Raw genomic sequence first — 18543 nt, 5'->3', positions numbered from 1 at the left:
ATCATTCATATGAGATCTGATTTATTGATTGATGACAATTATGTGTGCACTTAACTTTCTACTGTTTAAAATCTCCTACACTAGAAAGAAATAGCACAGCATGGTTAAGAGAGGTCCATCTGAATATGAATAAAATTGAGCTTTTCTGGCTTGTCACTACCTAGCCTTCTGACCTTAAATAAATCCTTCCTCTCAGTTGAATCTACATTAGAATTACACTTCTACTTGATGGTCTCCTCTTCCAGAATTTCGAGCTAAAAGAAAGAAAACTATGATTGAAAGTCCTGTTATATTTTCTACTTTTTTGGAAATTAAATAAAAACATGCTTGGAGAAGTCAAAGCCTAAAATCAAAAAATGATGCTATAGATTCCAGGAGAGAAATTTCTATTGGTAATAATTATGAGGAGATAGCAATCCCCATAATTCTTGTGTTTTTATTCAAAGAAAAAGCTCCTCTGGATCTGACAATATATTTTCCCTTTCAAATCTTTTCTTTCAATATTGTTTTTCAATACCAAATGTTTGATGACAAATCAAAATAGGATTGTTTCAGACACAGAACACATGCCAGTATCTTTGAAAGCAAAGTCAGAATGCCAAATTTTGGAGACAAATGATTCATTTCTATTTCTGCTCTATTCACTAGAACAACATAACCACAGTTGAGATTCCATCTGAGACTCAACAATACTAATTCTATGCCTTTGGTGACCACACAGACAACAATTTCAGTCATGTCTCCCTTAGACAATACCAAAATAAATGATCTCAAAGAGCTCTGCGGGGGTCAGAGCTAGGAAATTAAAAAGTGCTTTAGGTTCTTATAAATTAAGCTGGTGTGTGTGTGGTGTGACCCTGAGTACAAAACAGAATAAATCAAAGAGCAAAGAAATAACCTTATTTTCTTTGTCCTTCATGACAATGAATGCAATGGAATGTTTGGTGCACTGGGATTGCTGCCTGCCCTCTCTCACTCATGCTTTCTGAAATTTCTCTAGCAAAGAAGCCAAACCTTCCAACTGTGTTTAATTCCTTCATATTTTATCCTTCTTTCCTATCCTTAGATTTTTGGCGTTAGTTATTTTCTTTATTAATTATTATTATTATTATTAATTATTATTATCCTCACAATTGTTCTCATTGTTTCCCTTCATTTTTTTAACATCATATCTATAGTTTTAGTCCAGGATTCCTGGACTACTACTTACGTGGATAATTGTGACTTCCTTCATCTGATTCTTTCATTTTTGTAAAGCAGTGTCTTCATCTGCCTTTACAGTCTATTATCACAATGTGACAGAATTGCTAGCTTAATTTCCCCAATCTTCTTTGAATGACATCCTTCTTAGGTTTCCTCCTTAATGGTTTATATTGTAGGCTTTCCTAGCTTCACAATTTACGTGGGAATCCCAGTTGCTCCTCTGTTTCATATTTAAACCCTCCCTGTTTACCATATTACTTTCAGGTAAATCTTCTTAAAGTCAGCACCTGCTCATTTCTCAGCCATCTAACCAGTGTGCTCCCATTTTGTGATGATGTCTCCAACTCATTCACTCTTCTTCCAACCTTCCCTTTGCATTGCCTTGACTAGTGTTTTTATAAGAAGTTTATCTTTGCTGGCAAAGCACCTTAGCTTCTATTTCTCAAGCAGCACATTTCATTCCATTCGTTTTAGGTAATACTGTGATTTTTATATATTTTATGCCTTCACCACGTTAGTAGTATTTTCGTGTTCAAAATGTATTTATCTGTATCTCTTTGATTCAACTTCAAAAAACTCTCTAAGAACTCAAAGCACATAGTTCTACATCAAACTTTTTTTAAATAGTGTCTGCTCATCTTTTTGTTTGATTGTTTTGGGGCCACACCCGGTGCTGCTTAGGGCTTATTCCCAGCTTTGTGTTCAGAAGTCACCCCTGGCTGGGCTTGAGGGATCATATAGGATGCTGGGGATTGAATCCAGGTTGGTTGTGCGCAAGGTAAGCACCCTTACTACTGTACTATCTCCCGGTCATTATTTTTCTTAACAATTCTTAATAGTGACAAAAAAGAAAGAATTAGGGAAATTAACCTGCTCTTCCATGAGGACATAAACACAAATCAGTTTGGTAACCACATTGCTTCATTCTATCAGCTCCCCAGTGGGCCTTGAAAACACTAAGCCTGTTTCTTACCTTGCTCTCTGTCCTGTGGAGCTAATCCAACCATAGACTTGCCTTTGAAGTCAACTGGAACATCATGCATGGGTGAGCTCCAGATAGCACACAAAAGCAAGAAAAGAAAACTGACACGTTATTCTTAACCAAAGGCACTGAGCTATTTCCGTATTCTATATACACGGGCATCCCACAGACTTCAAGAGCCTTCGGATGAAGTACAAGTTGAAGTTAGCAGTGTCTTATGAACAAGGAATGAGAGTAGACAAAGTTATAAAAGTAGTTGTCCTTATCAAGATGAGAGCATCATCACCATCTTAAAGAAGAGTATAAAGCAGCTCTAATACCACATAGCTCTTCATGGCCACTTAGAAACATACTCTCAAGCAGAATCAGCTTGCAATTCTGTCACATAGAAAAATAAAAATTTGCAGCATTAAAACTGCTTCTCATAGTCAAGAATAAATAAAATGCATTCTAGAAAATAATTAGATATAGTATGTATATACCTTTTGACCCTGAAAGTCCTTTCTTGAAAACCTCTATGGAAATAATAGAATCAATTTTGGGCCCCATTACTTAACCATTACATGTGCTTTGGGGTAGGTTTTCCTTATCTCTGAGGCCTTAACATTTATAATAACAGTATTTGTCATTTATTATAACAATATTTGCTTTAAAGCCCCTGTGGGTATGATGCCTGGCATGAGGGAAATGGTTAAAATATTGATATTTAGGTGAGTATTAGTATCTTTATTGCAAAGGAAGAAAATGTGTTTCAAGAATGTCAAATAATTGATTCAAGATAATTACCATTTTGGGATTCGAGTCTAATAGATTTGATCCAAAGACTACATGAGCTTTCTGTCACAACAGCTACTGCTTAACCCACAATCCCAAAATGAACAAGAAAAAGAGAGTTGAGTGAAGAAGATTCAACACATACCATCCCTAAAGTCAATCAAGAATGTCTATGTTCTAATAATCCTCTCTTCAAAGTGTGTGCTAAATATTAGAATGTTAGATTTTCCAAATGAAATTCAGCACTCTCAGATCACTAAAACCTAATATAAAGAATGACAGAAATCAAGACCAATTAATGTAGCCTAAAATGCATTTAAACTCGGAAAGCTGACATTCACTGATGACTGACAAAGTATAGTATAGAGCCTCCATAGCTGCAAGAAAAAGACTCTGAGCTCCTAGACAATGATGTGGCACCATACTTTAACTACAAGTTATATTAAATATGCAAATTGAAACATAATAGGTTGTATTCCCCACAAGATTCACCATTAAGCACTTTGTGAGGACAAGACCCAGATGACAATGAGCAAGTTATACCAAAGTTAAACTGAAGAATGAGCTTCTTGAGATATGCACTACTGTCTGTAGGGGTAAGATGAGAATGTCGAGATGCACACATACTCCTTTTTTGGGGAATATAAAACTAAAATTAAATAGGAAGAAAATAGAGACCTATCAAAATAAAAAGGCCCTCCCGTCGATTTGCTCGAGCAGGCCCAGTAACGTCTCCATTGGAGACTTTATTGTTACTGTGTTTGGCATATCGAATACTCTCGGTAGCTTGCCGGGCTCTCCGAGAGGGGCGGAGGAATCGAACTCGGGTCGGCCATGTTGGCTGCTTGTAAGGCAAACGCCCTACCCGCTGTGCAAGAGAAACTGAGTAATTGGTAAACTTATTACTCCTTTCCCAACATCTTGAATATTCATATTTCAAATCACCCTTTGGGATTTGGGGTAGATGGCAAAGGTAATAAGAAGCAGTAGAAACTCCAATGGCCTTCACAAGTCTGAGGAGAAGGTATAGAGGTTCTCTGTTCTCATTATTTGTTTAGACAGGAGAAGGATGATCCCTGCTTCCCAAAGACACTGTGACTTGAGAATTAGACTGGATTTTAGTATCTTTTCTCTGAGTAGGGCTCCTTAAGTAACTTTTGTCTCAGTCTCCCTATGATGTGCCTCCACTTCATAACAGGATACGCAGGAGAATTAATCCTTAGCTAAACTCCCCATCCCCAATTCTTAACAATAAGATATCTGTCCTCCCCAACGAAGTGGATGCCATATACAGTCTATTGGCCATATCTGGCAGCAATAGTGGAGTTTATATTATGCAATCTTCCTGTCTTTAAGTGGAGATTCAGAAATGACCAAAGCTTTTATCTCTGATTACAAAATAAAAACTTCACAGAAATAATGGTTGTTGCTGATATTTTCAATGCAGAAATGTTTGCGAAACTAAGGATAAAAATCCTTAACGCTTTTAAAGTTGTTTTTTTGTTTTAAATGGTGGGGGCAGAGGGCATCACTGCAAATTCAACTGCAAATTTGACTGTAAATTTGACTCTTAATAATAATCAATGTGAGTACAAAGATGACTCTACTTTTTTTTTTTTTTTTTGCTTTTTGGGTCTCACCCTGTGATGCTCAGGAGTTACTCCTGGCTCTGCACTCACAAATTACTCCTGGCGCTATTGGGGGACCATATGGGACGCTGAGAATTGAACCCGGGTTGGCCGCATGCAAGGCAAATGCCCTACCCACTGTGCTATCACTCTAGCCTCAAAGTTGGTTTTACTTTAAAGTTCTAAACTTTTATAGTCAAGAGAGAGACTAAAATGTAAATTAAACCCACAACTCTTTTCTTAATGTTAGGTGTTATTTGGACAGTGTTTTTGTCTGAATGGGAGTTGGTATAAATTTGTGCTGGATGCACAAAGGTACAAGCTAAGTTCTTCATAAATAGAGATGTTGTTAAAAATGTATTTTAAAAGATTACCGTGGCATAAAATCTATTAAGCCTATCTTCTCAAGGTGGTGAGGAAGTTGAAGTATTAAAACAAAACAAACGCACAAATTTCGCTTTATATTTGTGCCTAAATATTGCAAGCATACTATTAAATTCAGTTAGGACAAAAATAAATTCTCATCTTCCACATACATATTTCATAACAAATGTTCAGCAAAGTAGTACATTTGTAAAGTGTGAGGTTAAATTAATGTGTGACACAATGTTTTAACTCCTCAAAAAAATTAATTGCTGGTGAAATTAATCAAAATCATAAAATTTATTTTCAAGAACTTTAATTCTGAATGTTCCCATTATGCACTAAAAAAATAAGGTCAATAATATTCTGAACCAAAAGAAAAACTGTATTTAATTGTTAGGAACACTTTCTACCAATGAGAAGTTCATTTCTACCTTCACAGTATGGAGTATGATTGTTGAGAACAATTTTGTTAGATTAGGATTTTATTATAGTAGCCAATTAGTTCTTTAAAGGTTTATTTTCTCCAGTTATGCTACAGCTGATGAGTGAAATATCATATTTCCTCCTTGTATAAAATCTTCCCTAATGCCTTCCACAACATTGACAAACAGGATAATTAAGGAAGGCGGTGGAGTTAATTAAATAACTGAGTAAATGATTTGAAGCCCTCCTAAATTCATAAAAATAACCACAAATATTGAGTTAAAGGGCAACAATTTTAATTAAAAAGATGCCATACCAACTTTTACCTAACTTAAAATAAAAAATAAATCCCTGAACCGTCAGAAATTCAGAAATTTCTTTAAGTAAAATTTTCGGCAGAAAATCATTTTTTTGCTATGTGTAACGTCATTTTCTTTTGTATTTAGATAACCAAAAAACAAAATAAACCTGTCATAGAAATATTTACTGGAAGAGGTAAAAATGTTCATAAATATTTGAAATCCAATGAGTAACTGGATTAATGAGGATACTAAGTTAACTAGATTACTCGCTGAATTCATATTGAATATGCATTGTATATTGCATTAGCACAATTAAGTAGAGTGAACTATGGATTCAAAACTCACTCATACTTTAAAATCACCACTTGAAAATATTTATTCATAAATATTTTTATAAATAAATTCATAATTCATTTTTAAGATTATGTCTGCCTATTTACATGGAAAAATTTATCCTTATGTCATTTTTCTACTTGCCAAGACTATTGGTTGCCTTTAACTAAATAATATATCATCATCATTGGTAGGTAGGTATATTTTATTTTCTATTACATAAGTGCACATCTACTAGGTGACTTCCTTGTCACTTGAAAATTTTTTCACTCTTTTTTTAATTAAAATTAAAAGTGCTAACGTAAAACTATTTTTGTAAATGTCACCAAATGGAATTTCTTTAAAGATCAACAGCATCATCATACAGCATGCCTAAAAAAGGAATGGTATTATTCGTGCGTCACTTATAGCCTTTTTCATATTAAGCTCACAGTGAACCAACAAAAGATAGGAAGTTAAAATTTTTTTCATTAAAAATGAGCTATTAACTTAGCACATTTCCTATCTCATCATTAACACTCAAACTGATAAGCTATGTCCTGAAATTCCATGATCTGAATTCAAGAGGAAGCTTGAAGGTTTTCTCTTCACAGCAACCAAACAACCTGTTAATTTAGAAGAAATAGAAATTTTCAATGACTCAACTGATTGAGACTACAGTGAGAAAACCGGCTGATTAAATATTTCCCTTTCCAACTGCTTGTGGTAAGTTCTTATGGCAAATCGTAGGGGCTAAATATTGTGCTCCATTGTGCACCCAGGTGGCAGTGAGACACCAACAATTACACACTGTAGCTAAGTGTCAAGGTTCATACCTGAAATTAGTGTCAAATGAAAGGACCATAGAAAGTTAGGGTTAAAGGGGAGAGAAGTTCATCCTCTGCATTTTACCAACATCAACACAGCATGCGATAAGCTTTGGAGTCAAGGTTTCATTTTTTGGAATTCTCACACTATTCAATTGTTGCTACTACAAATACAGACTGCAGACAGAAAATTCTTGTTTCTTCAGAGAAGGATATAGCTCAAGGCCTCCTGACTGAAGATAAAAGTTTCCCCTCACTTTTCCTCAAATTGCAACAGAATAATGGGGCTCTGTCAGTGGAATACTCCCCTCTGACTTAGGAGGGTATGCACAGGCTAACTGTGCGTAACTGGTTCAATAGTTCAAGAACAAACTTTCTAGCTTGGTTTATCCAGGAAAAATAATATGCCGTTGATTTGTATGTTATTAACACTTCCTTAAAGTATGTTCTGTATTACTATAGATGTGTATAAGTCAGTGTTTTTGTGGTCAGTAAAACAGCTCCATAGCAAAGGTCAATTGTAGTCGCTGATTCAAGAAATGTCGGCTGGGAATTTCTATAATGCAGAGCATTTTCCTTGAATATTTGGTTTAAGAGGTGCCAAAATATAGATATAAGTGATTCTCTTGAGATGACAAAGTTATTTTTGAATACAATTGAGTGAAAAACAAAATGACCAAAAACTGCTTTTTGAAACAGATTTGCAGTAGGATTTTCGATACTGAAAACCCAATAGGAAAGAGTTAAATGGTTAAGGAGATTTTTTTTTGGTGTGGTGATGAGTGGTTAGCTACTTCTAAGATGCTGAATAACATCTAGGGACTAGATAAATAATCATACACCACATAAAACAATTAAACCCAACTAGAGTCAGCTGTGTCATGGATCTGAGTAGTGAAAGAAAACATACATAAATATAAGATCACTACACTCTTACAAATTCTGTTCCATACCTGAAATATTTAATGGAAAGAGCAGTGATTTCAAAAAGCAGCAAACATATATTTAAAAGTGAAAATTGTTATTTCTATAGTCAATAGTTAGGATATCTGTCCGTAATATAAATACTTAAAGATCTTTGACATCTTTGTTCTGTAAATGTAGTATATTGCTTTCTTTTTTTCCTGATTCCTTCCCCCTTCGTCAGTCTTTCCTTCCCTCCTTCACACTTCTGGTCCCTTTTCCCCAATTTCAGAGGTATATTAAGTACATGTTACGGGCACTGAGTTAAGCAGAGTAACTCTTATTTCCAAGCCTCTTCTTTTACTGTACTGACAGTTCCCTGAACATTGTCTTAACTCAAAGTCACTTTACATGTTGCGAATGTTATGTGTAAAGAGATTAGCACAAATACAAAATAGACTAGGCTCTGTGCATGTCCTGGGTTTTAACCCAAGGTTGGGGGGAGGAGTGGGGGAAGGCGGGAGGAGGGCACTGAGAAAGTAGTGCAAAAAGTGCTTTAGGCCCAGGGTGGATCAGAGAAAGTATAAGTTAAACTTTGTGAGGATACTGAGATTAACTTTCTAGTGTAAGAAAATTTGTATTCAGAAATTGGTAATAATGCAGTTGGAAAGAGACCGAATCCAAATGACAAGAAGTCTAAATAAAGATGTGAAATTTAAAATTTTTAATTATTTACTATTTACTGGGGAATCCAGGGATGCCAATGGGTATACTATTGAAAGAACAGTAGGGTGAGTGTGAGCCCTATTTTAAGTGCAGAGATGTGACTCTTAGATCCACTGCTTTATTCTCAAAAAAACTGACCGAAATAGGGACACTACAGAGGCTCAATAATATTTGTTGAATAACTAGAGGAATAAATAGAGTCTGAGAGACTTTAATTTTATATCAGTTCAGATGTTCCCCAAGAGTTATTGAAATTCTCAATCTCAGTTCTTCATATATAACCAAGGATAGTGATATTACTTTTCTAGTATTTGAAAGTATTAAATTAGAAAGTAAAGCCTTAACATACTGGCCAGAAAATAGGAAAAAAAATGTTAGCAGTTAATTAATAGAATCAGAGTGTAAAATAAGGAAGCAGGAAAAAGATGAATTTAGTGTTTGCTGTCGGATAAACTGAATAGTTAAAAAAAAAGGAATGCATTTATGCAACACTTTTTAGATGCATTTATATCAACAGATAACATCTAAAAACATATTTTCACTTTTCATGAATATTTTTTTCTGAATTAAAATATACACCTGGAATGTATTTTAATCCATTTAAAAAATAGATGAGAAATCCAAGTTCTAAAATGGTATAGATTAAATGTGATTAGCGGATGATATATGAATTACTAGTGACACTTTACTAGCCTGCAAATTCTGGCAAATAGTGAATACCAAATTAATGGTGAAAGCTAAGCTATCACAAAAAAGGAGGATGTTTGTACAATAATTTACTTGATTTCTGTGTTTTGTATTTCAAATACTTCATATTTCGAGCCATTGGTATTCTTCTCCAGATATTTCCTGAAAATCTAATATTTAGCTTACTGTAAACTATGTTAAAACCCTGGAGTTTGTTAATTATGTACCACATGTTCCTGACCATGGGGTGTTATCTTGTCTTTCTCTTAGGAACTCTTAGTCTTGTGGTATGTTTTAGTCTTTGCATTTAGACTGTGAATGTAATTGCCAGAAAAATAGAGGAAATTTAAGAACAATAGGTACACAATGATAGAATAAAGCCAAGAAAAAATAAAAACATGTCATGACTTAGAATTATTATTAAAGATATAAAAAGTTTCTGTTTAATCTAAGATGCAAGATCATGTCTAGCAGTTTTAGAACTTGGTACAAACTCAGGGCCATTATGAATCAGTAAAGAACATCTCAATAAAGAGATTATAAATAGTAATAAGCAAACACAAATTTCACATTTTGAAATCTGAACAAACTTTAAACACTTCCATTAATTATAATGGAGGGCTAAAGCAATTAACTCTACTCATTACCATGGTTTTAGTTTCTTATATCATTCTGTTATCGTTCAATGGAAAGCATTTTTTTCCCCAATAGCAATACATATTAAAACCTGTTGTTGGAACACTGAGGTGACTAAACACAAAATACAGATGATAAAATTTTCTCATATATCTTTGCTTACAGGCTGGAATTAACAGCACAAGCATTGTGGTGATATCTTCAATAACTACTTAAGTAGTTACTGAAGCTTCCCCCTCCAGGTCTTTATATTTTCAAGGTAGAAATCAGTAGAAATCAGAGATTTGCATTTGGCAAACTACTCTAGGGAAAATAAGCTGTAATAAATATTTTACTTCACCATATTAACTTGCTAAAATTGGTAAATTTTGATACCCAAATATTTACCCCCCTAAGGTTATCTCAAATTCTCTAGAACTTTTTGTATAATTTCTAATAAAACAAGTTTTAGGCTCCCCCAGTGCAACCCAAACAGGTCAGACAAATATCTTCTAAGTGAACACAACTTTCTATGTTACAGTTAAAAACCATGACAGGCTCTAAAAGACAAAGCTCAAAAGTATCATAGTAACCAATTACTCTGCAACACTGGAATATGAAAAAGAATATTAATTACAAAAAGAAAGCAAACCGAGAGAAATTTAGGGAACATATTAGGAGAGAAGAATAAACTAGATCTCAATTTTACTTTAATAAAAATTGCACTGGTGTGTTAATTTAGCAATAACACCACAATCTAACTTTTAATGTTCACTCTAATCAATTAAATTGCATAAAATTTTTCTAATTAGCATTATAAAACAACTCAGTCTAGAAGTTAATGGCTCTGTGAGTAACTTGAACAGAAAAGCTGATTTAAATATTTCATTCTGACTTACATGAAAATTGATCTAATATGTCACAACTCTAGTTCCCCAAAGATTTGATTCTTTTAAAGCTATGTGATTAACTTTACTTGTGTCTACATCTCCCAAAAGATTTGAGGCGTAGACATCCTGGTAACATTAGCAACTATCATACTAAGCTTATATCAGCATTTGCCTTTTTAGTAAAACTAGGATCTAACAACTGCAAATTTCCATACACATATTTTATTTCTCAATCCATTTAAAAATTTTTAAATGCATGCTAACTAGAAACAAAACCATTGATATGATAACACATAATATTTATTGCTTTTTTCTCTAAACCTTCCCTAGCCTCTTTGGCTTCCTCTTTAAATCACAAACTCATATATAGATATATGAATATATCTAGATATATTCATATATCTATATAGAATTTTTTCTCCCTTTAAGATACAACTAACTCTATTAAAAACTACCAAATTACAATAGAGGAATCTGGAAGTACTCACTGTTTTATCTCGAGTTCAATTCAATTGCTTCAGCTGAAATAAATGCATGAAGACTTTTCAGAAATAACTTTTACATAAGGATAAAATGATTTCTATGTAAGAGACAATTACCAGCCAACATTATTATCACCAGAAAATTGTAAGCTAGAATGAGCAATAAAAACATTGTATTTGGAATGAGATATTAGAGAATAGCTATTAAAATATTTCACTCAATTTCTATTACACCTTAAAATGAAAGTCATCAAAATGTCATTACAGTCCTTTTCTCCAGATTCTTTTGAGACTGAATTTAATCATTTCAGGAAATTGAGCACTATCCAACACTCACTTAAATCCTTTGAAATAACAGCAAAACAAAACACAATGTAATAGTTATAAGGCATCCTATATTAAAATATGTTTATATACATTCATACATACCATATAGCAGGGAATAATTGCCTTCAAGTACCTAGAATTAAATTTCTTGTGAAGTAAACATTCATTTAAGAAGACCTTAAATAAGAAAGTCATGTGAAGAAACAGAATGGAGTTTTACAAATCCCAGTCTTAATAAGGTGCTAAACCAGCAGTCTCAAAAAACTACCTTCAAACATTCTTTTTTTTTTTTTTGGAAATTACTTCCAGCCACAATGATTACCTGTACAATAGACCACAAAACTTTTAACTGCTGCTCCACAAAAGGAACTAACCACTAGAATTGGTGCAATTACATTAATAATAGCATCCTTATGCATTCTTCCAAGAAAACTAGTAATCTGTAAAGATTTTTCAAGACTCAGAGACCTTCCACATCACCTAATTTCAGTTCTTACCAGGTCTAGCAGTAAAATCACATAAAGTAAATGAAGAATTTTTTTCCTGATCCTCCCAGATGCTTTTCTTTAAAAAATAGAAATCTGCTTATTTTCAGGGCTGAAAGATAACATAACTACCTTATTGTATTTTGCTTACAAAAGCTAGACAATCTTTAGAAAAATGACTATGTAATTTCCAAAGACACTGCCTTCTTTAAACACTTTATTTACTATATATATAAAAGTACACTGTATGTTTTAAATAGTTTTATTTTAAAAAGTAATTTTCTAAAATTACTGGCAAGAAATAGTTTGCAAATTGCACTTTTAAAGATGTTTCATTTTTACCTTTTAATTTGATGAAGATACCACTTCTTATGGAACCCATTTCTTTTTCCCTGCAGAAACTCAGTGCTGGCCATTTAGGATAAAAACGTTAGCATATTACTATTAAAAAAAAGAATAAGCTGCCCTTCAAAGCTACAATCTCTAGAAAGGAAGCTGAAGGTGCTTCTAATACCTCTTCTAGCCCCTGTTTTTGTCATCACCATTTTATCAGCACAGGGTAAGTTCCATGCAGCATCAATGAAGCTGTATTTTTTAAGGGAACAGGAAATATAGGAGGTCTCATCTGCTAAGCACAGCTGTATACCCCCCACTGCCTCTTAATCACAGCGCTGCTCTCTAACGAGGTTCTAGAATGCAAGCATGTCAGCATGCCCAGGGACTAGTAAATCGCCCACAGGCAGAACATTCCTAAGAGTCACCAGTATTGGATACAACTTTTCCTCAAATAAAAAGAAAGGGAAAAAAACAGCATGAGCCTGAAAGCAACAGACACAGCACGTCTGCCTGGTTTTGCCTTGCACTTGGCAGTTCGCAAGCAGATGCCAAGCATCGGAGAAACTCCTCCTTACACTTCTGACTAGCCTGGCCATCCCAGGCGGTCCGCTCCATAGGCAGCCTCAACTGCAAAGAAAGTCAGGGTAGGAATCCTTCCCCTCTCTTCTGCAATCCCCCTAAAGCCTATCACCCCCAATCACAACCAAGGACAATTTCCTCCACTTTTCGCCAAGTTTTAGAGGCCCCTCCGCAATAAAAGATAGCTGTTTGTGGAGGCTGCCTTGTTCCATTCCATTAACTCAGAACAAAACATTTTTAGTGGGACAGCGGTGTTTACTTGTAAGAACTGATGAATTGTTCAGCACCCGTTTATCACAAGCAAACAAAGACATTCAGCCACAATTTTGGACGTAAATCAAGGTACATGCTCTTCAACTAAAAAAAAAAAAATCAAAAAAGATTGCCTAAGTCTCCAAAACCACAGAGACTGAGGTCGAACTGGCCATAGCAACGAAGATCAGGACTTGGGTCTCCAGAAGGACCTAGCAACGGATAAATGAGTTCAGATCTCTTTTCATCTCCACTGGTGTGAAAGCCAAAATTAAAAAGATTAGATCACCCTGCACCCATTACAAAAGGCACCACAATGAAAAAGTCATTTCCAGCCTTTGAATCACATCAAATAAATAACATTCATCTCAGCTATAATGAACAACTTTCAAAGTAAATTGAATCTCCATAGTACTGCTTTCCCTGGCTGCACCGTATTTACATAACAATATATCACAGGAAGCTCAGAATGGGTTTTGTAAATGGGGAACTCCGGATAAAAAGCATCTTTAGCCCCGATTACTGTATACTCAAACTGCTTTTCAATTCCCCTCATTTAAACAATGTGCTATATCAGGAACATAAACAATGCTTTTAAATTGTGGGAAATTGAAAGTTTGGGGCACGATTTTAAATGTCTGTTCTCAAACCTTTTGTGGAGCGCGAAGAATGGAAGAATCACCTATCCTCCTAATTCCCTGCCCTGGACTCATATTTGTGACAAAGAATTCTCATCTATGTGTACACTTGCTTCTTTGTTCGTGCTAGCAATTTTTCACCCAAATATCTCCTGTATTTTAATCTACTAGTGAAGACAAAAAACACATTTGCAAATTTTGTTAACATGTGGTTTATTCATTATTTGTCATTTCCTAGAAAGTATATTATATTCTCCATTTTGCAATAAGAACAAAGTCTATTAAGTTTTAGCAATCACCCCAAATGCTCATTTTCAACAGTAGAGATTTGACACAAATTTCTTCAACTCATTAAAAAATCTTTTAAGAACAGATATTCCAAAAGAGTTTACTTTCCTTAAACTATTATACAATTCATATGCTTCAAATGGACTATGTTCAAAATAGGACAATTAAACCATGTTAAGATATACTAACAGACTCCTATCTTTATTTTGTGGCTCACATAGACATTACTATTTGAACTCCACGGGGAATCTCATTAATTTTTAAAACTCTCTGACCTCAGTACAGTTGAGTGTAAAAATAATTACAAATTAAGAATGAAAGAGCATCACTTGAATTCTACTCAGCCATATGCTCTACATTGCACAAAACATTGCTAACTATCATCAAACAGATTTTTTTTCTCAGCTATGAATTTAAACAGCATGATAAATGTCATCAGACCGACATAAAAAGCAGCTCACCCTTCCGCCCAGCTCCGCTCCCACCTCACCTCCGGATGATTCTAGTAACACAAAGCCTCAAGAACCCAGGTTTGCAGGCAAGCAACAGCACAGATGACACCCTCGTGAAAACATTTCCCATTGGAGATCGTATAAACCTCTGCTACCAGGATGCAAAAATTTTTTTTTAAAAAAGGGGGGCATAAAGATTTTCTTACCAAAAACTTGTCAGAACGATGTTCCTCGGGTCCTTGTCATTGTTGTCACCTCCAGTGCCCCCTCTTGCCATTGTGGAAATTGGCTCCACTCTGTTTATTGCTCTGTGCCTCAGTTACAGCTGGGGCACTCATCTGCCTGCACAGAACCTACCAGGGGAAATGAGAGACAGAAGAGTAAGAGAGAGAGAGAGAGAGAGGGAGTGGAAGTGTGTGCGTGCGCGTGCTTGTGTGTGTGTGTGTGTGTGAGCGAGCGTGTGTGTGTGTGTGTGTGTGCATGTGTATGTGCGTGTTTGTGCCTGTGTGAGTGTGTGTGTGCGCGTGCGTGTGTGTGTGCGTATGAGAAAAAGGGAGACAGAGACAGAGACTGCTGACTTAAGACTAAGAACCTAAAACCTCCGACCAAGTCAAGCCTGAATAAAAATGATCAAAGCGCTGTCCTTCATCAAGAGTGTAGACAGATATTTTTTTTCCTCCTCCACTGAAAAGTGGAGCTGTCATTGGGAATTCTCACCAGCAAGGCGCAGACAGAGGACGGTCTCCTCCGGAGTGTCAGCGCTACCCAGCAGTCCGTGCAGAATACAGGTACCTATTGTTCCAGAGACAGATATGTAGCCAGCCAGTCAGACTCTGACAGATCTCAGCAAACCAGTGAGCCTGCCTTCATTTTAACTCCTTATTTCCTAGTGCTTTTTGGTCAAACGCAGAGGTCTTCTTATCACCCACAAGAAATAAATGGAGATGATGCAGATGAGCTCACAGCGGGAACTAGTCCTGTATCTTTTACGAATGGGACCTTTTCCTGCTATTTATTGAAATGCAGATTTTGATACTAATGTCCCCCCCCTCCCTTCCCAGAAATGAAGAATTGGATTGCACAGGCAAGACTTAGCTAGTAAAAGAAAACCTCAGCATCTAAGATAAAGAGTGCAGACAATTTAAAAGAAAGACCCAAACAGGGTTTAAAAAAAATCAAAACACCATGAGAATGTTTTCCAGAACACGAATGGGGTAACCTAAGCCAAAGGGGTCCCAACTTTTGCATAAGGGTGTGGCACACTGAATACATTCAGCACAAAAAGCTACCAGTAGACTTCTATTTTCCTAAGGGCTAAAATCTTTTTTTTTTATTATTTTTCTTCTAGACACCTGTGTTTTCTCCAGGACCTCCTAAACTATCTGCCTTCCTAGAGCCTTACCAGTGTCTAATTTTTGACTAAGGTAGTATAACAAAATTAGTAATATCCAAAGAAAAATAACTTGGTTTGATTTCTCCCTTATGTTTCCTGAGGTCTATTTGATTCCGTAAGTTCCTGGACCTTTTCAAAACACCTATGAGTTTCTGACTTTTATCTTTATGTGTTGTTTCTGACTTTTATCTTTATGTGTTAACTGAATAAACTGCCTCCTAAGAAATGAAAGAAGGCTAATGTCTTGCATTTGACTGTGTAATACCATTAGAATCAGGGGAAGGAAGGAAGGAAAGAAGGAAAGAAGGAAGGAAGGAAGGAAGGAAGGAAGGAAGGAAGGAAGGAAGGAAGGAAGGAAGGGAGGGAGGGAGGGAGGGAGGGAGGGAGGGAGGGAGGGAGGGAGGGAAGGAGGGAGGGAGGGAGGGAGGAAGGAGGAAGGGAGGAAGGGAAGGAAGGAAGGAAAGGAAGGAGGAAGGGAGGGAGGGAGGGAGGAAGGAAGGAGGAAGGAAGGAAGGAAGGAAGGAAGGAAGGAAGGAAGGAAGGAAGGAAGGAAGGAAGGAGAAAAGAAAAAGTAGGCTGCTGTTGAGTTTAAACAAAATGTGGACTTATGCTTTCCCAAAAGACTTAGTATAAAAACATTTTGGACTTTTTTTTCTAGAGGAAACACCAATTTCACTCATTGTTACCATTGATACATCAGTGTGCATATTCTGACATAGTAGGTATGCTGCAGAGGCTATAAAATGGTTATGAAAATTTCTTTGTAAACCACACTCATGCATCATTTTACAGAGCCAGAGGGTAAATACTCAGCGCAATAGGGGAGATTTAACCATGCATAGCTCTTGATTGTAATGAGCTAAGCAGTGTAAATCCCAGTATTACCCAGCAGCTTCTTCTAAATATGAAAGATTTGTATTATTTTTAATGCTAATAAGAAATTGAATTTTGGAATTTCAAAATCCCTTTTTAAAAAGAAAAAAAGACATAGAAAAATATAGTTTCTCCTTTTCACAGTTTCTTATCCTAAACTCCAACTTTATGAAACCATTTCAAGTCATGCTAATTTAACTAGGGCCTAGAGCAATTAATATGGGCTTCAGAAACTCTTTTCAAATTTAAAATTACTTTACTAAGTAACAGCTAATACATCCGCATTGCAGTTTGTACACAGGGAAAGCTTTTACTATGGAGGTAGGAAGAAGAAGCATAACCAAAGACTTTACCTAAAAGAGGAGAAAGTATACAAGGCTCTTACTAAGCTCATCTTAACCTATGAGTAAGGAACAAAGTCAAGGTAATCACAGAGCCTTTCTCTTCTAAGTGGTGTAAGTAGATTTTCAGACTCATTTCAAAGGACACGCATATTTTTGTAAGTTTAAGAGATCCCTTAAATGAAAAATCTCATTTGTCATAATTATTTTAATATCACAATAGCAAAATCCCATTTCATAGAAGAAAGCAGACTAGATAAGAGGTGTGCATGCAGAACAGAGCTGGATCTCATCAGAGGGGACAGGCTGCACATAGGCCAGGTGCCCCCATTGCCTCCAATGCTGCAGTTTCAAAGGGACATTTAAGCCCTCAACTCCTGAGCATGTGATAAGACTTAGGTGTAAGTTCATTTAATTAGAGCATTACCCAGACCTCACCCAGATGTCATCTTTTATGATGGGTTTTTGTTTGTTTCTTTTGATCTTGCTACCCAATTTCTGTTGTCTTCAGAAAACCAAGCTTGGTGTGCCAAATAGATTGCAAATAATAAGCTCTTAACATGTTTGAATACAGACAGTTCTCCCAGTGGGGTTCCATTATTTTCTGGAGGCATGTGTGGAAAGTTATCAACATTAATGGAAGTAGTACATGTGTAAATAAAAAACAGAGGATGTATTCTTGCAGTGCGTATGTCTGTGCGTGTGTGTGTGTGCGCAAATAGTTACCAGTATTTTGAAAACTACACATTCCTTTTTATTTTATAAGTCGGGAAAATAGATCATTTTTCTCTTAGGAACATTTTCACAAAACCCTCCTAGGCCATCTTTGTCCCTAGGATACAGAGGCCTAAGTTTATCATCCACATGTCAGTCCCCAATAATTAATGTCAAGCAAAAGTTCAAAATTAAGTGTCAACAGTTCTATGAAAGGGAAAAAAACTGGTTTTTGTCCTGAGTTTTTAAGAAATACACACAAACACAGGTGAGGGGCACTACTCATTATCTACAGCACAATCAGTAACTGCTGTGCATTTATTTACCTCTCTTCAGCTACATAGTTTGAGCTGACAATCTGAAATTAGGTTTCCCAGAAGATGTGAAAGGAAAAGGGAATATTCTCTTTATATTATATGTAAAGTATTCTGACTTCCTTATAATTTCTTCCCAGAACTTGCTATAGACACATTTGGTTATTCATTTACACAGTAAACCACATGCTGATAAAACTTCTAAGAGACTCTCTGGAAATATTGTGAGTAACTCAATTCCAGCAATGTTGAAAATAGTCACTCCACCAAATTAAACATTATCTAAATTCTCCACATAGTTATTAAATACATAGAAGATCACCTCCGTGCATAATCTATAAATGACTTGGATTACATATTAAAATTCTAATTAAAAATCCTTGTCTTATCTCAGTTGGCTGATTTGAGATTAGAGCATAAATTCTGTCTTG

The 18543-nt window shown here is 35.5% G+C and overlaps 1 long non-coding RNA gene across 1 annotated transcript in view; it reads right to left on the bottom strand.

Annotated features, from left to right (window-relative positions):
* Positions 1-15289, bottom strand: part of LOC130027588 (uncharacterized) — a 33929-nt gene extending 18640 nt beyond the window's left edge. Inside the window, exons 1-2 of the long non-coding RNA XR_008793040.1 lie at positions 15195-15289; positions 14684-14830 (exon numbers count right to left, since the gene is read on the bottom strand). This is a non-coding gene — a long non-coding RNA (uncharacterized LOC130027588). The remainder of the gene's footprint in view (positions 1-14683; positions 14831-15194) is intronic.
* Between the last annotated feature and the right edge of the window lie 3254 nt (positions 15290-18543).

The sequence above is a fragment of the Sorex fumeus genome, unplaced genomic scaffold (assembly GCF_029834395.1).
Source record: "Sorex fumeus unplaced genomic scaffold, SorFum_2.1 ptg000003l, whole genome shotgun sequence".
Taxonomy (NCBI): domain Eukaryota; kingdom Metazoa; phylum Chordata; class Mammalia; order Eulipotyphla; family Soricidae; genus Sorex; species Sorex fumeus.
This window is presented reverse-complemented; position numbering and strand designations above follow the sequence as displayed.